Genomic DNA, 24,151 nt, shown 5'->3' with positions numbered 1-24,151 from the left:
ACTTAGACCCACCCCATTCAGAAGCTCTAGGCTTAGGGTCTAGCAATGTCTACAATGTAGAAGTGTTTCTCAGTCATTACTGTGATTCCACATCATGTGGGACGTTTTCAAAAGTACTGAGACATCCATCTATATCCTAGCAGCTAAGCCTGAATTTGGGATGGCCACACACACACACACACACACACACACACACACACACACACACACACATACACACACACACACACGCACAAGACAGACAGGAGAGTCTATGACAATATAAAGCCATAGAAACTAGTAAACCACTCAAGATAGTAATAACCTAATTTAAAGTAATTTCTGCTCACTGAAGCAGGATGTCCTTATGAGCCCCACCTGGCCCTGAACTCATGCTCTTCTTGTCTCAGCTTCCCCAGTGTTAGATTTGATCTGTGAGCTACTATGCCCAGCTTTCGATTTAGATTTAACTAAAGAACTGAGTAGAGAGGAGGAAGGTGCTGCAGAAGAGAACGCAAAGGGATGCAGGCTTGGATCACAGGCATAACGGAAAGGAAGAGAATCTCAGGCTGGCTCTCAGGAATTGCTTCTCGGGGAATGGGGAGGATAAGAGCAAGGAGAAAACGTCAAGATTCTAAGTAACTAAATGGCACTGGTATCTCATTCCCGGAGACTAGGAAGAAAATGCTGCACTGGGCTGGGATTCTAGGAATAGTCTTTATGACAGGAGAGACTGGTAAAGGAGGGATTATGGGGAGAAACAACTAACACTGAAGGCCATCTGAAAAACCATCTGAAACCTACTACTGTAGAAGCTTCCTAAAATATATACATATATGAAAGAAAGGTGCTGGAAAACTTCACCACTAAGCCCACTTTCAGTAACCTAGAGACAGGAGGTCACGCCATCAAAAGCCGCCCAAACACACCCTATTCCCACTGTTGAGAAAAGTCAAGTATTCTCCCTATGTGCATGAGCTATACCCCCTGTAAAAGACAGTGCCTCCTCTTCCTGCCCTCGTTCTCTTTCCACCCTCCCTCAGAGGGAGCCTCTGCACATCCTCCACTGATTGACTGTTCTCATGAGATCTGCTGCATGGTGTGACTGTGGCAGCCAGCACTTAAAACATAACAAATGGAGTCACCAAATAATAGTGGAGACAATGCCTCAAGTAGGCATTTTATGCCACCAATAAAACTTCCATTGGCAGGAATGAGTTACATCTCACTGAGTCACTGGCCAAAGGGGTCTCATGGGATCCCCACCCTGCCAAATGTCACAGGCTACTACCAAGGGTATCAGTTGCTCTGCACAACCTGATGGCAAGGCCCAACTGCTGAAAACAATACTTCCTTATGTCATGAAACATGGAGAAGTCAAGCTGAGCCTCACTGAGAGGCTTTGCCCCTACTGACTGGAACTCAGTACTCAAAGTACTCTGTATACTCAGTGTCAGCCTGTGACCCACCTGCAGGACACACTGCTGTACCAGCAGCACAAAGGTTATGGGAATAATTGACTTTTTGCTTGTATTCAAGGCCCACTCCATGAGAGGAAACCCACACCTCACACTGCTAAAGTGGCCAAGAACCTTAGACTAGCTAAATCATGGACCTAGGGGGAAACATAATACCTTATTCCTGCTAAAGGAACACAGCAGTAAAATGATTCCTAATGACATATTGCCATACCCATAATTAAATTTTAATAAAAACTTCATTGAACAGTGAATTTCTTGGCCTTGTATTATTAGAAAGACTGAACATTTTTCAACCAGCTTAGGTTCTCTGAACTAAATGTTTTTGGAAATAAAGCCTTTAACAATAAAAGCTCTGAGCAATTGATATATACCAGGGTCATCCTTAGAGTGCTGAAACAGCAAGCAGAATCATCAGGACACTAACTACGAAGATAGGGAAGAAGGACAAGTGCATACCGAACATGCCATGGGGCTGGAGAGTGGCACATAAAGCTCTTAAAGAACTGTATGGCACACTGCAAGGGCACAGGTCTCTCTAAGACCTCATCCCTCAAGTAACCCTCCTCACCCAGGAAACTGGCAGCAAAGAAAAGCATATGAGGACAAAGTGTGAAAAACAACCCACCGCAGCACACCGCAGCACACTACAGCACACCTCAGCACACCGCAGCACACTACAGCACACTAGAGCATACCTCAGCACACCACAGCACACTGCAGCACACTACAGCACACTGTACCACACCACAGCACACCGCAGCACACTGCAGCACACTGTACCACACCACAGCACACTGCAGCACATTATAGCACACTGCAGCACACTACAGCACACTGTACCACACCACAGCACACCGCAGCACACTACAGCACACTGTACCACACCACAGCACACCGCAGCACACTGCAGCACACTATACCACACAACAGCACACTATACCACACCACAGCACACCGCAGCACACTACAGCACACTGTACCACACCACAGCACACTACAGCACACTGTACCACACCGCAGCACACTACAACACACTGTAGCACACCACAGCACACTGCAGCACACTATAGCACACCGCAGCACACTATAGCACACCGCAGCACACTATAGCACACCGCAGCACACTGTAGCACACCGCAGCATATTACAGCACACTATAGCACACTACAGCCCACTATAGCACACTGTAGCACACTGCAGCAAGATGTAGCACACTATAGATCATTGCAGCACACTACAGCACACTATAGCACACTACAGCACACTATAGCACGCTGTAGCACACTATAGCTTATTGCAGCACACTACAGCACACTATAGCACTCTGCAGCACACCATAGCACACTACAGCACACTGCAGCACACTGTAGCACACTGCAGCAAGCTGTAGCACACTATAGCTCATTGCAGCACACTACAGCACACTATAGCACTCTGCAGCACACCACAGCACACTGCAGCACACTGTAGCACACTGCAGCAAGCTGTAGCACACTATAGCTCATTGCAGCACACTACAGCACACTATAGCACTCTGCAGCACACCACAGCACACTACATCACACTGCAGCACACTGTAGCACACTGTAGCACACTGCCGCACACTACAGCACACTAGAGCACACTAGAGCACACTGCAGCATGCAGGCTCAACACGGAAAGGAGCACAGAGAGAAAGAGATACTATGATTCCACAGTAAACCCAACTGAGTGAGTCAGTTTTTAATGCAAACCACAGTAGCTCTTCAAAAATATAGCTGTGCTCTTGGGCAGCTAGAATAACAGTTCTCAACCTGTGGGTCAAGGCCCCTTGGGGTGAGTATCAAACAACTTTTTCACAGGGGGTGCATATCAGATAACCTGCATATCAAATGTTTACATTAAAATTCATAACAGTAGAAATTTACAGTTATCAAATAGTAACAAAAAATAATTTCTGGTTGGAGTCACCATGACCTGAGGAACTGTACTAAAGGGCTGTAGTTTTCAGAAGACCCTACTGACCTAGAGGAACAAAGAACAACATGATTAATGGAAACATTTTTTAAGTTCAGCTACTAAATTCCAAGAAGAATTCTCTGGTATGGAATACTCCATACCAGAGACAGTAATATGAAGACAAGCATCTTTATATTTATGATGCCTAGTGGTAAATTGCTCTTTACTTTAAAAACCAAACAAACAACTGCACAAGAATTTAGACAATTTTCTCACAAAACCTTCCACCTAACTGGTAAGATTTACTTAAATGATGAATGAAGTCAGCTAGTTTTAAAGACTATCTTTTAGACTATTTAAAAACTTTATTTCTAAACACAAGACTTAAAAATAATCCAACAAACCCATAAAACCTACCACCTAACTGGTCTTAAATTAGGAGAACGAGCAAAGGTGGGAGCTCGGGCAGGATTTGATGAATGAAAGCTACTCAGTGCCTCCCTGCAAAGGTGTCTACTGACACATTCCCAATCACAAACCAACCAGACACCTGCAAACTAGATGTCAAAGGCATCTGCCAGGGATCTGGAATGCAGAACACAGGAGTCCACAGGAGGGGCTCTGCCTTAGCCTTTTGCTTCCTGGACATTCTCTCAACCAAGGAGCCATGGCAGGAAAGCCATTGGTGGGGTGGGACCCAAGGACAGGGAGGGGAGACTGGCACTGTCATCTGCACAGCTTCATAGGATGGTGACCCACCTCTTACACGAAAGTCAGGGAAACAAAACAAAACAAAAGCTCCCTCACAACCAGAGGGTGCCACCTGAGTTAAATGATGAGCAAACAGACTAGAACAATGCCCAGCTTCTAGGGCTACATAAGTGAAGGCATCAATGTGACCACTCGCAGTGACACCTTTACTTATGGCATCCTGTCCTGTTCTCTGTGGAAAACGTGAAAGCTGTTGATTCATTAGTGTCAGTTCCTAGGACTGCCATGTCTTAAAGACAACTTAATAAAGTAAAACATCAAAGATGGCCAGTGACATGTTTAGAGAGCTTTATATGAAAGTTCTCTGCTTTGAAGCAGAAGAGAATATGAACAGAAAAGCACCTCTTTAAGGCACTTGAGTGCACACCACTTAAACCCCCATGCCATCTAGATGCAGCTCCACAGCCACAAGATATGACTTGAGAAAGCTTAAACACGAAAGGGATCAGAAACCACGGCAGTGGCTGAGAAAGCATGGAGTTCTGAGTTGTTCTGGCAAACTGTGCTGACAGGCATAGCTACACTTAGAAGAAAAACAACCTATACAGCGAGCTTATAAAAATATGCACTCCACCTTGCCTGCTTAAGGTGCAATTCCCACCCATAATGCCTCATCTACAACGCCACACTTCAGTGCCTGGACAAACAGCATTCTGTCCTGGACATGTTTGGTCTTTAATTTTTAACCCATGGTCAGAATCTCGATTTTCTGTTGAAACATTTGCTCAGCTCTGGCTCTTAATAAATGAATCTTGGAGTCCAGTGCTCAACTTGTCCATGGTGTTAATAATATCCACTGGGAGAATGACAATCTGGAACATCTAGGACTCTACCACACTAGACAGAAATGAGCATCTCACATACGTGTAAGAACAGCAGGACGCTTGTTTGAATATTATTCCACACTGAGTATTCTCTGGACATGGCAAGGGATATGGCTAATGAGAAACCTTAGGAAAAACAAATGTATGCCCGTCCTTCCTTCCGTTATACAAGCTTACAGAGACTTCTAGGGGAATCATGTGGCTGCCACCATCAAATGGGATAACCCTAAGTGCCTGCCTGTTACTGAGATTAGATCCCTGCACCAGTCGGATGCAGTTCCGAAGCTACTGGTTCTGCTTCAAAATGGGAAGCGAGAGGGTGAGATCTATATCAATATCTGATTCTCAGACAGGTTTGCAAGACAGCATTCCTATGCAGCAGATAAAGAGCAGGAGACTTGCAGCAGTTAACTAGTTCAAAGCCACACAGCTTAGTGACTGGCAAAGCTCATGTCTGTTTAATTAAAAATTTATGCATTTAATTTTTTCCAACTCTGTGAAACTATTTCTCATCTTCAGAAAAAACAATGGCAGGTGTGATAGTGTAGTACCTGTAATCCCAGCATTCTGAAGACAGACAGATATGGACACACAAAGCTAGTGTGCATTCTATAACAAAGCTCTGTCTCAAATATTAAAAAAATAATTAGGGAGGATGAGGGGCAGAGAGGATCGCTAAAACAATATTAAATATACTGAAACCCAGGCTGGAGAGATGGTTCAGTGGTTAAGAGCACTGACTGCTCTTCTAGAGGTCCTAAGTTCAATCTCAAGCAACCACATGGTGGCTCACAATCATCTATAATGGGATCTGATGCCCTCTTCTGGCATGCAGGTGTACGTGCAGATAGAGCACTTATATACAATCAACAATCAACAATCAATCAATCAATCAATCGATCAAATGATTTTTAAAAAAGAAACTTGTTTTATATATAAATCTGGTATATATATATATATATATATATGTGTTTTATATATATATGTTTTATATATATATATGTTTTATATATAAATCTGGTTTATATATATGTCTGGTTTATATATAAACCAGATTTTTATATATATATATATCATCCATAGTGGAGAAAGCAGAAGGCTTAGCTGTTGTGGGGAGGGCACAGCAGCAGTCTCAGGGGACCCAAGAAGAGCTCTAAAGTTCTAAACTCTCCAGTCCTGACCAACAAGAAGGAACTCTATAGAATTTTCTCAGTGTCTGGAGGAGACCTTCAGAACATCTAGTTACTTTATAAGGGATCTCTTTCCATGGCTGATTTTGATGCTGACATCTAAAAGTCAGAATTTTTTTTTTTATTTAAAAAGAAATCCATACAGATTTTGAGCCTGTATTCTCCCCCAATTTTTCTCAGATCTTCTCTACCTTGGTTCTTTTAAGAGAGAGAGAGAGAGAGAGAGAGAGAGAGAGAGAGAGAGAGAGAGAGAGAGAGAGAGAGAGAGAGAGAGAGAGAGAGAGAGAGAAACAAAACAAAAAAATTGACAGATTATACAAAAAAATGCCCAAACAAAGCCACAGACAATGTATAAATTAAGACTATCGGACACAGTAGGCACATTTATTATATTTAGCAAAGTCAAGAAGTGTGAATGGTGGTGGGGAGAGTAGGGACAGGGAGATAAGGTCCTAGACAAGATGTGAAGGAGACAAGAATACAAACGCAGCATGTCTAATCCACTCATGCCAGGCTCAATCACAGATATTATCTTGAAGGTCAGACCCACAACTTTCCCAGCCTATCTGTACAGCCTGACCATACTAGTTTATGTTCAAACAAAAGCACATATGCATGTCACTTGAGTTTCAATGTGCTCCTGTGCACTGCCGTCTGTGGCATGTATGATCTGCTCCGTGTGCACTTGGTCCTCTACTCACAGCAGCACATAGAGGCCCTCTAGCTGACAAAGCAGTAAGCACCACACAGAGTTCTACAGCCTCATCTTATCTCAGCCTCTTCTCAGACTTTGTGTCTGGTTTCTTTCAAAGGACACACTGCTACCATCCTGGTAACTCCTTCTGACACTGTTGTGTATTAATTACTCCACATCATGTGTTGACTCATCCCATCAATGAGAGACATTTTGGTTGTTTCTAGTTTTTGTCTAATTATGAATGTTCATATATATGATTCTTGAAAGGCTATAAGGACTAATTTCAGCAGAGTGTGAGTGTGTGTGTGCGTGTGTGTGCAATTGCTGCAAAACACTGTCACTACAGCTTGTATCAGTAACTCCAAAGTCCCATGTGTTAAAGGGTTGACTTTCAGCATGGCACCATTGAGAAATGGAACCTTTAAAAGGTGGGGCACATCCAATCTTCTGTTGAGGGATACCTGGGTTCTTTCCAGCTTCTGGCTATTATAAATAGGGCTGCTATGAACATAGTGGAGCATGTATCCTTATTACATGCTGGGGAATCATCTGGGTATATGCCCAGGAGTGGTATAGCAGGATCTTCTGAAAGTGATGTGCCCAGTTTTCTGAGGAACCGCCAGACTGATTTCCAGAGTGGTTGTACCAATTTGCAACCCTGCCAGCAGTGGAGGAGTGTTCCTCTTTCTCCACATCCTCTCCAACACCTGCTGTCTCCTGAATTTTTAATCTTAGCCATTCTGACTGGTATAAGATGAAATCTCAGGGTTGTTTTGATTTGCATTTCCCTAATGACTAATAAAGTTGAGCATTTTTTAAGATGCTTCTCCGTCATCCGAAGTTCTTCAGGTGAAAATTCTTTGTTTAACTCTGTACCCCATTTTTAATAGGGTTATTTGGTTTTCTGGGGTCTAACTTCTTGAGTTCTTTGTATATATTGGATATTAGCCCTCTATCTGATGTAGGGTTGGTGAAGATCTTTTCCCAATTTGTTGGTTGCCAATTTGTCCTTTTGATGGTGTCCTTTGCCTTACAGAAACTTGGTAATTTTATGAGGTCCCATTTGTCAATTCTTGATCTTAGAGCATACGCTATTGGTGATCTGTTCAGAAACTTTCCCCCTGTACCGATGTCCTCAAGGGTCTTCCCCAGTTTCTTTTCTATTAGCTTCAGAGTGTCTGGCTTTATGTGGAGGTCCTTGATCCATTTGGAGTTGAGTGGATGCAAAAAATGTGGTATATATGCACAATGGAGTACTATTCAGCCATTAGAAACAATGAATTTATGAAATTTTTAGACAAATGGATGGAGCTGGAGAACATCATACCAAGTGAGATAACCCAGTCTCAAAAGATCAATCATGTATGCACTCACTAATAAGTGGATATTAACCTAGAAAACTGGAATACCCAAAACATAATCCACATATCAAATGAGGTACAAGAAGAACGGAGAAGTGGCCCCTTGTTCTGGAAAGACTCAGTGTAGCAGTATAGGGCAAAACCAGAACAGGGAAGCAGGAAGGGGTGGGTGGGAGAGCAGGGGGAAGGAAAGGGGCTTATGGGACTTTCGGGGAGTGGGGGGGCCAGAAAAGGGGAAATCATTTGAAATATAAATAAAAAATATATCGAATAAAAATATCAAAAAAAAAAAAAGGTGGTGCACAGGGACAGGTTTCAGGTCATGGGAGCCATTTTTTTAAGGGGACTGCAACATCTTTTCTTTTGCTTGTTGGCCACTATCACAAGCCTAAAGTGGCAGAGCCAAGTATACCAAAGGCTGAAACTTCCAAAAGTGTGAATCAAAATAATCTTTTTCTGTTCATAATGTGATTACTTCAAGTATTTGTTACAGTGAGGAAAATCTGACAAACAGGCTTACTGAAAACATTCCATTTCTATCCTTTAATTAGAATGCTAGTTGATGCAGCCTAGGCTAAGGTAAAGGAGCAGAGCTTAGTCACACTGAGTGAAAGGCTGAGAGCCAATCCCTTCTTGTTTTAACAGGATGGGTGGGTCATTGGTCTCAGAAAATTTCAGAGCTGAGTCATTTACTACTCTGCAGCTATTGCCAAGGAATCATGACCAGTCCTGACCCTCCTCCATCTGAAGGTTTCTGTCTGTTTCCAAGTTGAAATGTAGTCTTTGAATTACCTTTCAGCCCTACTTTCCCTCAGTGGGGAATCTGAAAGCAGATGTTAAATACTAGAGTCCCATGTGTTTGATGGTTTATTAATATTTTCCTAACTTACATTTACTGTCTGTTTCCATACTGGGTAGTTATATTCTGCCCTCAAATTCACTGGCTATTTGTTCTGTTGTTACTATGGCCTAATTAATGAGCCACGACCTGGAGTTTTTATCTCATTGTTTGTTTGTCTGTTTTGGTCCTAAAGTTGCCATGCAGCTTATGAGAATTTGCATCTTCTACTCTGTGGAGATCTCCTTCATTTCTTTCAAGTGCGTCCATAACTGTTCCTTGAAGCTTCCCTGCGATGCCACATCACAGCCTCTGTCAACATTTATGTAATCCTGGTCTTGGCGTCCCCTGGCTGCCTCTGCTCATTCTGGCTCAGGTGTTCTGGATTGTAGTATAACGCTTCATTCTTTCATGTGTGTTTGTAGATGTGTGCACATGTCCCCCAAGATAATGTTTTCAAATACACTACGGAGAGTTTTCTCTTGTGCTTAGAGAAAGGGCCTACAGATTCTTTTTTTTTTTTTAAGATTTATTTATTTATTATATGTAAGTACACTGTAGCTGTCTTCAGCAGCCCAGAAGAGGGCGTCAGATCTCATTATGGATGGTTGTGAGCCACCATGTGGTTGCTGGGATTTGAACTCAGGACCTTCGGAAGAGCAGTCAGTGCTCTTACCCACCGAGCCATCTCTCCAGCCCTGGGCCTACAGATTCTATCATGTCTCTACTGGATCACAGACCACGGCTTTAGAATTCAACCCATAGTTTTTATATCACTATCCTGCCCATGTCTATGGAGGATTAAGTGTTTCACACTGGATATGATTTGGGCAGCCATCTGAAGACTTGAAATCACTTGTGGCCCCTTACTGATGGTCACTCAATCTGACACACCAAGTCCAGTCTTGCTACCAGCTGTGGAGGTTTCTCTCTTTGAAATACAAACAGGAACACAACACAGTCCCTTCCTTCTATCTCATTTTCTATCTGAATTATATTCTGAAATATGAGTAGAACTGGAGAGTGTCCTATGTAAATGTGTAGCTTAACAGACTTCCATTTCCACCCAGCTCAGCAGAAAGCCTGAGCTGGGGTCCCAGCAATCACCCCAGGTGCTTACAACCACCAGCTTCAGGGGAGCCAACACCCTCTTTTGACTGCTGCAGGCACCAAAATAGACAGACACACATGCATACATGTGTCCGGTGGACATTAAAAAGGAAAAGGAACAGCAGCTCATGGGTCTCAAGAATAGGCCTTATAACTTGCCAAAGAATCCTGATACCACAGTTGGATGCCCCAAACCCACAAAAGCCAGATGAAGTCACTACATCTGCAATCAGAGCAAAATGGGAGGTGGGGACAAGAGAAAAGCCCCACCAGCCTGGAATACCCAAACAAGAGAAACCATGTTTCAGCAACATGGGAAAGAGATCTGACTCCTTGAAGTTTTCCTCTAAACTTCACACATTCCCTATGGCACATACATGCCTGCACACGTGACTGTGCACACATCACACACAGTAATAGTAAATAAAATTAAAAACCTGTAACTTTTTTTAAAAAAGACTATTTCCCCAAGTTATCTTTTTGGTCCTGTGACTGTAGTTCAGTAAATTCACCTAAGCTTTCTCAAAATCATCCCAGATATGAGCAGGCACCAAGATACACAGGCCCTAGCAGCTTTTGTGCAGAGATCAGTTTAACTAGACTCTCGTACTGTGACACTTAACCCATCTCAAAAACAGGCCTTATAACTCCTTGAGTTATAAGAATTGATTCCATAATTTCTTTCGTTCTTTTTTTGTGTGTGTGTGGGGGGGTGAGACAGGGTTTTTCTATGTATCCTTGGTTGTCCTGCAACTCATTCTATATACAAGGCTGGCCTCAAATTCAGAGATTCACCTGTCTCTGTCTCCCAAGTGTTGAGATTAAAGGTGTGCATCATCAATGCCCAGCTAGTCCCACAATTTCAAATGTTACTCTTCATTCCTAAAACATAATCATAACTTCAAAGAAATGGAACCTACCCTGGTCCTAATATTTTCACACACTCTGCCCTCATGATGACACACAGACTCAAAGAGTTGCTAAAGCACACAGGGTTTTAATCGAGCCTATTGTCTAATGGAAAACAAAGAGTGAGCACAGAGCTACTGGAATGAACTGGGGCTCACCGGGTATCACCCGCTGAGAGCAGTGGACTTTACTGCTCTTGCTTCCACTTCCCCCTGGAACTGACCGTCTCTACAAGAACAGTCTGTAACTCCGGCATTGCCTGGGCCGGAGACCGAGGTGACATGGACCACACACTCACAAGAGAATCAGAATTTCATATAAGCTCTTCTCTGTGCTGGACCAACACCAGAGTTATTCCTTGTTATTTCTAGGAACTCACTCTTCCAGTGAGAATTTCTGAGGAGAACAAACAGGGACTCACACCAACATCATTCAGAATATATTTGCTGGTCATTGCCTATGCTGAACAACGTTCTAAATATTACTTTTATAAATATCAATTTCCGGGGACTGAAGAAATGGCTCAGAGGTGAAAAGCATTGGCTGCTCTTCCAGGGGTCCTAAGTTCAATTCCCAGCACCCATATAGCGGCTCACAACCATCTATAGTGAGATCTGGTACCCTCTTCTGGTATGTAGGCATACATGTAAGTAGGACACTGTATACACAGTAAATAAATAAATCTTTAAAAAAATTAATTAATTAAAAAATCAATTTCCCTACTCTTCCTTATGGTTACTATCCTCACAGAACATGTTACTGGTCTCACATTTCACGAGGACGGGTATTATGTCTATTGTGTCCAGAGTTCTTCCTGAACCTGGGAAACAGCATGCCACACACAATGAGCATGTAACATATATTCACACTCCTCTCCCCCCTCATACAGAAAGAACTTACAAGAAATGGCCAAGTTCTTATAGGTGTGATCAAACTTGGATGCAAACACATTTTGTTTTTTTAATTAAATTGTCAGAGGTTACCAATGTTTTTCTAGAGAAGGCTAGAAAATAATCTATATTTTAAAAGCCATACAATCTTCTTCAGGACCACTTAACACACAGAAATCTTTATTTATGAAAACAGACCATGGTGTGCAGCCCCTGCATGCAACACTCATAATCATGCAGCTTTTTCAGCAGCCCCTGGGCTCTGGAAAGCAATAGCTGCACGGGACAGTGCACTAGGTCAACCTCACACTTAGGTTGTAAGGTAGAATCTGACGTCTTCTTTGCATCTTGAAATCAAAGCATGACTCAAGCAAGTGACTCCAGCTTAAGTGCACAGGCAGGTGTGTAGGGGTGTGTGCAAGTGCACAGACATAGCTAATCCAAAATCTGTTTTCACAAGAAACTCTGACCTTACATTAAGCACTGTGATCTGGAAACAATGCAGACTCCACCTGGAAGACAGGCAGGGCACAAGATTGGCCGTTTCTGTGCTCATAAGGAAAACAGCCCTAACCAAGACTAAACACTAACCTGGTTAAACGTGAGGTAAACATAACTGAAAGTATTACTCATCAGACAGGGTAATAAAGGAAAATATGCAAGCCCTTTCCCAACTGTTTACCAGTTATATTTTTCTTGGAACAGAAATACATTTTATATATTATATGAACCTGTTAAAAAAACACGTACCTGGTAAAATACTTGAGCACACACTCTATACTAGGTATTAAAACATGAAATATTCCATCATCATAAAAGAATCTCAAGTTCAAAAGGGTTTAAATACCCACCCAACTCCAGCTATGGTAACAACTGAATAACAAAAACCAAACAGCACTTTACACTAGCTGGATAATCTCAGTAATTATAGGGTATCTGGTATATAGTAACCCTGACAAACTTGTCCTTGAGGCTGGCTTATCTCAGTAATATCAAACATCACTCAGGAGTAACAGTGAAATTTGGTCAGGAAAACCCAAGTCATTATTTTCCAAAATATGGAAGTAGCTTTCTGGTTTTTATGACATTACTATACACACATGTGCATAGACACATATAAAGTCATCCAAACTCAATGTTGTCCATTATTCAAATAATGTGTATATTATTTAAGAGTTCTACTTGCTATACTTAATGGAAAAATTATGTACAAAGTGATACATAGAAATAAAAAGCTGAGCAAACAAAATCCTTCCCATCAAAGACATTTTTAAAACCTGATTGAGAATTATCAGTAAAAGCCTAATGTAATTAGAATGTAAGTACTGCCTAGTGTGTCTTACCCTCTGGGCTGCAACACCACGAGGAAATACATGGTAGCAGTAGTTGGTAGTTGGTATTTGTAGTGGTCATACATGAAATACCATTTAATGGGACACACACACACAAGTGTGCGAGCCTTTGCTCACAGCAACCCTTCAAGACAGGACGTTTTCTCAGATGATAAGACTGGGACTCAATTATTTTTGCTTTGACTCAGCTAGTAAGCACCCGAGGGCAAAGCCTTTAGAACCAAGTCTGTCTGGTCTTCTAGCTATAACTTTTCTTTGTTATCATGGTTCCCTTGAAGCAAGGTTCCCTTCTAACTCTGAGGCTCAAAACTAGGTCCCAGAGAGTTTCTGAACCTTTGAATGACATGAAGAGCTTCTCATTACCAAGAGTGCACAAACACTCCTGGAATATTTTTTGTTTTAATTTTACATTTTTAAGTTGAGAACTTCCTACAACCCTTTATCATATTTATTCTCCCTTCCCTAACTCTGCCCAGGTGTATCCCCTTTCTTTCCCACCCAATTTTGTGCCTCCACTCCACCCCCACATCAAGGCCAACTTGTGCTTTCCAAATATTCTGGGATGTATGGCCTTCTGTGTAGTGTGGTTGACTTGTTGGGGGCTACACTTTCATAGAAAACTGACCCTTGCTCTCTGAGCAGTTAAAAGCCACCAAGGACTTCTCAGGTAAGGGTGGAAATCTGGATGAAGAAAAGTTTTATGGGAGAGAAGCAATGGGTGTTAACATGAACTACAAGTCATGTGCCACATGTTCCTTCATTGTGCATCTAAGTGCTTTATAAAATACAAGTGATGAGGCCAGACAGCCCTGTCTGTCAGAGTTCAGGCTAATGAAATTTAAAGGGCTGAGAAAGGTCAGGTCAATGAATGATTTCATATCGAGGTAAACCTGAATGAGTACTGCAGCCTCCATATCCTTACCATACAGCACTTCTCAGAACTGGGACAGTCCATCCAGACCCAGGTTCCTTAAGACTCAAGTAGCAAACAACTCAAGTCTTCGGTTTTCAAGGATTTTATATTTATTTTCATTTTATGTATGTATGCATTCTCTGTTCATGCCTGGAACCCGTGGAAGCCACAAAAGACCGGATGCCTTGGAACTGGAATTACAGGAAGTTGTGAGCTGCCACGTGCAAACTAAACTAGGTCCTTTGCATGGGCAGGAAACGCTCTTAATCGATAGCCTAGCTAGCTTCTCTAGCTCTAGTTTTAGTAAATTGATGAAAAGCAAGTTCTAGCTTCATTCTGTCCCCCAAAAGGAGAGACAAGAGAGCATAATTAAAACAGTTGAGCAGTGCATAAAGACAAGAAATGGCAATAAAAACAGTAGAAACTAACAGAAAATGCTTATTCATCCTTATGCACAGAAGATGTTTGCCTGTGTAAAAAATTCTAGGGAATCTACATTGTAAACCCCCAGAACAAATGCACTAAGGCAACAGGCTATCAGGTGAATACATAAAAACTGATTTAATTTTCCTACCTACACACACTGCCTAGCCACAAACCAAAGGCTATTTTATAAAAGGAGCATTTGTAGTAGTTCCCCATTCATACTTAGATATAAATCTATCAAGGTACACACGGACAGAAATCAAAGCACCGATGGAAGTTATCAGAGATCTTAATGACAAGACAGTCCCTGCTCACGGCCTAGGAGGCTCCACAAGGAAATGCCAGCAGTTCCCCCTCAAAGAAAGCAGTAGAACAAACACGACTCCAATCACAACAATGGTAGGCAGTGAATAGTTACCAGCAAGCTCCTTTAAAATGTGCACATCATTAGATGGAAACTATTCTCTCTTGTCAGAGTCTGAGCCAGGCCTGGAGGGTGTGGGCAGCTGAGTCTAGCACTCAGCTTTCCTTCCTTGAGAAGACTGCTCTGATCTGGTAGAGCCTGAAGCAAAGACCTATCCTAGCTAGTCAGAGCATGCTGCCCCAGGACAGGGCATCCTCAAGGATAGCTGTTTTTGTTTTTGTTTTTGTTTTTTACAGTGGACATGCTTTTGTAAAAAGTTCTAGTTGGCCCAGGTGTCTGCTTATCCACCAGCTCACCCAGACTCACCCAACACAAAGTTATCTGAACTTTGTTTAAACCCATTTCATAGCAATGCATACATTATCTGTCTGAATGGGCCCACAGGTCATCCTACAATGTATACATGTCTTTTCCAATACTTATGCCATGCACAAAACATTTCTTCTATTCCATTTTTCTCTGTCATGCTCTTAAAAATCCTTTTCACAAACAATGGAATGCACTTCATTAGTGGACCCTGTTCACCATTTTCTAAAGCCTCTCTCAAGGTAGGATGAAGAGGTGTTTCAATTGTGTCTGCTATAAAGGCCTTGAACAAGTCACCTCCACGGCTCTGATTCCTCATCCATAAGATCGATGCTACGATCTGTTTAGTGAAAACGCACACACACTGCCTTGGTCCCACATTGTGGTGAAGAAACCACAGACATCTTTATTCTAGAAGTGCAAAGTTCTGTTCACTACCTCCTAGTCTTCCCATGTAGGTCACAGGCTGCTCTTTGAATACTACATGGCTATTTTCATTTTATTAGGTTTTGTTTTTTGTTTTGTCTCACTATGTAGTTCTGGTTGTTCTAGAACTCACCATGTAGATCAGGCTGACCATGAACTCAGAGACCTGCCTGCCTCTGTCTCCCAAGTGCTGGGAGTAAAGGTGTGTGCTACAATACCCAGCTTTTATTTTCAATTGTACATTTACTGTGGCAAATATTACTTAGCCAATATATGCATAGTCGCATCATGTACTTTTCGCACCCAGTAGGCTGCACAGGCTGCTCAGGTAGGTAACAGGATGGAATCTGGCTTTGACACACCTTCCTTGACCAGCAAGAGTCCCTACCTGGTCTTGGCTAGACTCGATTTTCCCTGTTATTCAGTGTCGCTGGCAGCTGCTGTCCCTGAGTACTCTCTGCTGTCATGTCCCTCCATGTTACCTACAGGAAACCTGGGTGGCTGCTTTCTGGGCTAAGAAAGCTCTAAGTTGCTTCTGCTGTGGCCTTCTGTGCACTCACGGCCAATACCTGACCATTTCCTTTCTGATTACACATCAATTTATTCCAATACCAAGGAAAGGCTGTGGTATACCCATTATTTCTGTAATGATAACAATAAAAAATACTTGTATTTACAGAGTGGGGGAAACAGGTACCCATCCATAAACATTACTGTTGATGAAACTCTTTAAACTCTTATGTGACTCCCTAATTCACTGAAGACTTTCTCAAGTATTTATATAACTATCAATTTAGTATTTCTAACAGATAGCACCTTAACAAAAATAAAGACTGTCTATTACACAGCCAAATCAGAGTAATTATAATTCCTTAATATTGCCTAGTGTTCAACCCATGTTCAAAAAGATCCCAAAAGACCTTTCTCACCTGGCTTGTTAGAACTGGCACTTGAAGCCAGCAGAGGACATGTGGTCAGCATGCTCTGCCCACTCTCCTCAATTCTCTGATCTCCTCCACAGTGAGACATGACCTGGCCATGTCGCCTACGCACCTTCAAACTCGTGGTCTCCCTGCCTCACTGCCTTTAGCTTATACTACTGTGCAAAGCTTCTTCCAGGGAAGGATTACATTTGTAATTTTTCTCCTTTTAAATTATATTTTAAAAAATGTTGTGAGGGCTGGAGAGATGGCTCAGGCGTTAAGAGCACTAACTGATCTTTCAGAGGATCCAGATTTGATTCCCAGCACCCCCATGGCAGCTTGCAACTGTCTGAAAATACCACCACAAGTAATTCAATGCCCTCTTCTGGACTTCTTGGACACCAGGCACATGCACTGTGCACACGCACATGCACTTTGCAAGAAGGCAAAACATCTGTACGTATTATATAAACAAACAAATAAGTGCTTTTAAAGTATGCTGTGTGCATAAAGTTGTGTGTGTGTGTGTGTGTGTGTGAGCACTTGTATGTGGTGGTCAGAAGACAACTTACAGGAAGTGGCTCTTGAGCCGGGCAATGGTGGTGCACGCCTTTAATCCCAGCACTTGGAAGGCAGATGCAGGTGGATTTCTGAGTTTGAAGCCAGCCTGATCTACAGAGTGAGTTCCAGAACAGCCAGGGCTACACAGAGAAACCCTGTCTTGAAAAACTTTAACAAAAAAAAAAAAAAAAAAAAGGAAGTGGTTCTTGGATTCTACCTTATGGGTCCCAGGAATAGAACTCAAGATACTTTACCTATTTAGCCATCTCCTTGGTCCTTTTTTAAAATAAGTAAAACAAACAATTTAAATTAATACTAAAAGATACGTTCAGAGATTTCTAATTTCCACTCATATCTAGTCTACCCTGCTTCCTCTTAAGAGTTATAATTTCCTTAAATTAGATCTTAGTTTATTCTTCAAGCTTTCTTTTTCAAAATATGTGAAGCCCAACAAAGCCACATGCTGCATGTATGTTCTTATTTATCCATATTACACAAACGCTCGCAAAGAACTTTGTGGCTGTTGCTTTCACATAATACTATGCTATTTTGTTCATTCCAAAAAAAAAAAAAAAACCCACACACATATTCTTAGTGTTTTGTACCTCACTGTACTATACCCATCTCCCACTGATTGACATCTGGTTGTTTGCCATATCTTAGAAATAATGCTGCAATAACTTTGGTCTTGACTCTGAGATAGGGTCCTAAAAGCAAAACCACCGAGTAAAGAACAAAGGCATGTGTGGATTTTTTTTCTATAGGGCTACTGGTCTTTTTCTTATTTTTTAGGAATTTTATGTATTACAGATGTTGGAGTTTTGTTTGTTATTTAATTCACAAATCTCTATTTTCAATACCATTTCAAATTGCCTTATCTGTTTTGCACCATGGAGCTTTTAAAAAATAAGTTTGTCAGCATGTTCTCTTTCTGCTCCCCATCTGCCTAGGAGGGGCTTTTGGACCTCCGCACTGAAGATGTGAGGGAAGGGCAGAGTAGGAGGGCTCAGGGGACGCCCAGTGCAAGTGGTGGTGGGAAGGAACCCACCTGGTGACATCCTTATCCCACTATGGTCCTCTAGAGCTACTTCTTGCAATTAGTATTTAGTTAGAAATGTTAAAAATGCTCACAAGTATTGAGAGGTCTGATGGGTATTGGTGAGTTACTCCTTTCTCCTCAGTTCCTGTCAAGAGTTTAGATCTGTTAAACTCTAAATGGCCAAGTTCCCACAGCCCATGGGCTTTTTAGGCAGGCCTTCTCTTGGCTCTGTCTCCATATCACCATGAAGGTCTGCTGCCTTTGCTGCTGCCTTAGCACCCTGTGCTAAGGCAAACATTTCTTTCTGCCACTGCTCTGGAGAGAAATGTGTTTCAGGGATGACCTATGAGGAGAAGGTAATCTTCTTAGGGCCCAACAATATTCAACGTTTCCTCAAGGGCATACTTCACATAGCTTTCCTACCAGCATCTCTCTTGAAACATGCTCACTCCATCAGAATTTCTAAAAGGGATTTTTTTTATCATTTATGAAAGAGAAGCAGAAGGACATATAGATAGATAGTGAGTTGTACCTTAGCTTAAAGCTACCCACAAATGTGAATGGTCAACAAAAGTGCCTTTAGTACAGAGCAAAGGTAAGAAAACTTGAGTTAACCCCCACAGGTGAAGAGATAAGGCCAAGCAAGTCTGGATTAGGAGAAGCAAATCGGGGTCTCTTCAGTCTCAGAGTAACCCTGGAGACTGAAGGAGGCCATAGTAAACACCTTCAGTGAGACAACCCTTCTGCCAGACTCTAACCGATATCCTGCACTGTGAGGCACAGGTTAGCAGGACAACAGGTAGGTACACAGAAGTCTGAGCGAACAGCTGTGCGCTCAGTGAGAGGCTCAGACCCTGAGAAGACCTGGCTCCAAGAAGTTCAATATCCAAGCCTGGATGTGGGGAGGTGGAGAACAACCTCTGAGCCAGGATTAGGTGGATCTGTGCCCTGCAGGAAGAAAGGGTCTGAGACCAGCATGTGCACCTGGACAAGATGACGCTCAAATTCTGCAGGATTACAAACAAACAAAGCTGCTGGGGAAGAGGAGGAAACATGGGCTGGTAAATTCAGGAATACATTCTCACGACATTTCTCACAATCTTCCCAATAACAGCACCCTGAGATTGGAAATGAGTGACAGCAGAGCAAAGGGCCACATGACTGATGTCTGTGCCCTTTAGAAACCTCCAGACTGCGCAGAGACTCTGTACCTGAAGGCTCATAGTGGACTTGTGTGGAGGACAGACACAACTGGCTCATGCTGCACTTTCCGAGCACAAACAGGCATTTATAACACCAAGCGGGTCTGACGGCAATTACATGCTACCTAGAAAGAGCAGAAAGTGCAGGTGGAGGCAGGAGTGTGCCCACAGGCAAGAAGAACTTTGCAGAGTTGAGCAAAAGCCTGAAGGAAAAAGAGACAAGAGCTGCACAGTACTGGAGACAGGCATAGTACTGGACACAGGAATAGTACAGCAGCAAAATGGGAAGGGCGCAGGCCTAGGCTGCATGCTGGACGGCCTTCCAATCTAGACCAAGTCCCTGTGTCCCTTCCCCTCCTTGGAAGCCCAGAACTTATTATTGTCTTCAGCTAGGTCCCTTTTCACTCCTGTATCAATCAGCCCACTCTACCATCGCACTGGCCAGTGAGAACTGGCTCATGCTGCACTTTCCTGTGCCCACGGATTTCCCTGCCCATGCCAACCTTCCCCTAGCTTAGAGCTTATCAGGACGCAGGATGAAGAGACAGTCACATGCAAGGCCCTTTCCTAGGCACCTCTAGATTAAACAGCCACAGCCTGTCTAAGAAAGGGAAATTGCTACTATCAGTGGGATCCTGAGACCACAGCTACAAACCTAACTTCTCCGTACATCCCAACCCAGTGGTGAAGCCTCAGAAGCAGAGTTGTCTGGGGTGGGGCCTATTATTATACACAACAGATTCTAGCACAGCATCGGTCTAACGCCCATGTCTAAGGAAGGACTTATAGTAAGGATAGAAACAGACCAAGATAAAACCATGGAATTATTTTCACTTTGGATCTGGCCATGAAAAAAAAACAACAAAAAAACAAAAAAACAGTGTCTGTTAGCAGAAGGCTACAGGGCTATGGGTAATGACACAGAGACTAGAGAAGCAGACAGGAAGCAGAGCTCAAGGCTTGGTGACCTTGCAGGCAACAAACAAGTCCTGTTCTGGAATCCCGTTTTCTCACTATAGCCTTAAAATACAGCTCTGGCCCAATCTTTCTTGGGCCAGATTGAGAACAAGGAAGAACCTTGACCTAAAAGACAGCAGAAGTTATCCAATAAGAATCAACAAGTTCAAGGTACATTCTGATTCTGGCTAAGACAATCAATATTAAGCAAAAACTACACAAGCCCAATGGATTGTCTGCATTTGCTTCTCACTGGAAAAAAAAATCAGTTTCTCTGTTACCTATCACAGCAAAGATAAGTAAGTGCTTCTTCCGGGAGCACAGGGAGATAGCCATTAAACCCTGAAGCTACCCTGAGCTAAGCTGACAAACTGGCCCCTCAAGAAAGAAACCCAGGCTTATCAGATGGAAAAATTGGAGACAAATGGAAAAGAATTATAAGGCCAGCTTCAACAATTCTATGAAAAAGGCAGCATGGGACAGAGGAAATCAGTTCTCTTTTTTCCTATAACTTTAAGGTGGTCATTTTTCTTTAATTGGTATAAGTAGATTGCTATCTTTTTACAACTGAGTTTTGGTGTTCAGCTCATTTAAACCATAAAATGAAGTAAAAATGCATGCATCTAAATAGGAAATGCTATAAAACTCAGAACCTGGGAGTCAGAAACCCATAACAAAGCCAGCCAGGTCCATTCACCAGCTTAAGGTGGGATCATATACTGACAACATCTAGACAGACATGGTTTTTAAAAGCTAGATTATACTTTAATCTACTTAAGTACAAACAATTTCAACCTGATCAAATGTAAATCAGCCTCTTCTGTTTCAGCAACACTAGAATAATATCACTACTGCCAAAGCCTAAACTTTTGCAAGTAATTAAAGGCTATTTATGTTGAGCAACCAATATCTGTATTCCCTTGGGTGTGACTTTTATGTTATTATTAATAATGACTAGGCAAAGCGGAAAAGGGCACACGATTTAAAAAGACTTATTAAAATACCCTAGTCACCAGAGTCAGGAGGAAAACTAAAACTACGTCCTACAACAAACTGGATTTTGCTACATTTACCTTTTTTTTTTTTTTTTAAAGCATCTCTGTGTCTTAATATATCATCACTACAATTTAATCAGTCACCACTTTCATACCTAATTTTCCAATAAAGAACACAGAGAAATAAAAATGTAAAATAAAGTAAGAGAAAGTGTCACATGAAATGCTGGAAAACTTTTAACACAAAACATTGGTAAAGAATATTCACTTGCCCATGTTACAGGTCCGAGAGAAGACCTTACTATTAAATGAACAAATGCAGCAGTGAAGTGCTTCCTAAGAACTCAGTGTTATACTCAGACAGTAGTGCTCCTCTCAACCCGCATGGAAAGCGGGGGTATCGTGGGTGGCATTATGCTGCAGTAAGAAACAATCCATACAAAAAAATAAAATAAAATAAAAAGATAAAACAGAAACAATCCATACAAATTTACGTGGTTTCAAATGGAGTGGCTTGTTCCTGCCTTCTCAGGCCCTCAGTCTCCTCTTTTGTACCCTGGAGAAACTATCATTACAGGAAGGAAGTACGTGGGTACACTTAAAACTGCTGCACTTCCGGCGCCTGGTACACAGGCAGCCCTGAGAACTGGTATTATTATTGCTGTTACTACTAACAAGCCTCAGTGCTCACCACCCTCATCTTACACCACCATATCCCATAGTAAATCACAAGCTACCTTAGAATAAATAGCAGTATACCACTCAGCCTGAGAACCATAGGGCTTATCGGAATATCTGTCACAATGAATGTTTGCTGAACCACAGAACAGAGTTCAGAACAGAACAGTTCCTGTGGCCTTGACACACAGAGCACCATGCCTACAGGACAGATAAATGAAAGCACAGGATGAGGGTAAAAACATTAACCATAGTTGGAAAAGTCCTATGATTTAAAGTACCCTACAAAGAGCCACTAAAGAAGCCAGGGCCACCAGGTATGGGCAACTGCTTCCAGCCCCTTTCAGAGAGAAGGAAAAGAGAGCAAAGAGGAGGGGAGGGGAGAGGAGGGGAGGAGAGGAGGAAAGAGGGGGAGGGGAGGGGAGTGGAGGGGAGGGGAGGGGAGCAACACACCGTGCATTCTAATAACTGCTGCACATTCCCATTGGTCTCATGCTCATGGAAGTGGACCCTTCTCCAAGGGGAACGCACATGAAGGTGGGGAGAGCAAGAAGGAACTGGGAAGGACCTGTGGACATCTGGTGAATCTGGCCCGAGGACAGCTCTCTTTAATGCCATGCATCCAGAAAGCCTGTGTGATACCCGCTGCCTGGAGGAGCCTTCCCTTCCCTTCCCTAGTGCCACCCAGGCTCAGGGGGTGGAGAAGTGGTTGCAGTCATACAGATCTAGGATCTTTAGCTTTCCATGTTTTCCTCTAGGCTGTGAGTTGTTTACAGGCAATTACTTGCTTTATTTCCTTCCTCCAGACTTTGCACGAAGTTTACTGTTGACTATGCTCTTAAATATTTGCTTCTCTGGAAATATGTTTTTAAAGTTACTATCAAAGGCATACTGTCTTTTATAAGAATTTACTTCTGAGGCACAGTAAGGTCTAAGTTACATTAAATCTTAGAAACTCTGTAAAGATTTAAATCTCTTCTCTTTGGATATGAGTCCTACTGTCATGATTTATAAGTTCACAGAGCCATATATTTATGCAGCAGGCAGGACAGACAGTAAGCCTGGAATGCAAAACATAGAGCTAGAATTCTTGCTATAAAGATTACAGATGCCTCGGGCTTTAAATAAAAAAAAAAAACGAGATGTCACATGAAGCTGTACATCAGGATCTTGCCCGGAAGATAAAAACATTACATACCCCTCTGCCCGCTCACCTTTAAATTACAGCTTCTGGCATTGTCTGGGGTGTGCGCATGCACACACAAGCACTCGGCCAGCATGTTTAAATGAACACCTGCACTGAAAGCAACCCCTTAGAGATAGCTGTCAGAGCAGGAAACCTGGCACTCACCACAAATTCTAAAAGTTGTAGATTAGCACAGCAAATACCACAAAAGGAACCTTGAAATAAACTACAGTGCTCCTTAGGCAACATCAGCATTTGCAGATCAATAATCTGAATTTGACATTTTGAACTTTAAAAAAAAGTATATTTTGGTCTAAGCACATCTCATGCCACAAGAGTACAACTTCCTAAATACAACTCTTTCTTCATTCTCTGTCCGAAATGGCTAGCACACCTGCTACAACAGGGAAAGCCGCGTTCCAGGCAGATACCCACAAAGGACTCAAGTGAGCACAGGCCTAGCTGGGGAGCTGTGGCCCTTTCTCAGAGGTAAGAAAGGTGATGATGAACATTCTGAGCCACAGGCTAGACAAAGGCATGGGACAACACTCAGGGTAGGCTGCAGATGTAGCACAGGGGCACCTGGCTACAGCCCAGCCTTACTGAGCCATGGTTCCTGCCAGCAATGTGTCACTATGTTGGCCATTGCTGTACAGACTGGGTAAGTATCAACTGAAATTTGAATTTGTGTGTCTATACACGGTATACACGGTATACATGGTAGAAATCATCTCCATGTAGGCTAAAATAATGAGATTATTTGAAGGTATGGAGC

General features: G+C 42.4%; 1 protein-coding gene across 1 annotated transcript in view; it reads right to left on the bottom strand.

Moving 5' to 3' along the window:
- Atxn10 (ataxin 10) overlaps positions 1-24,151 on the bottom strand; it is a 121,477-nt gene that overhangs the window by 33,623 nt on the left and 63,703 nt on the right. The gene's annotated exons all lie outside the window — the stretch shown is intronic.

This window comes from Apodemus sylvaticus, chromosome 17 (assembly GCF_947179515.1).
Source record: "Apodemus sylvaticus chromosome 17, mApoSyl1.1, whole genome shotgun sequence".
Lineage (NCBI taxonomy): Eukaryota > Metazoa > Chordata > Mammalia > Rodentia > Muridae > Apodemus > Apodemus sylvaticus.
This window is presented reverse-complemented; position numbering and strand designations above follow the sequence as displayed.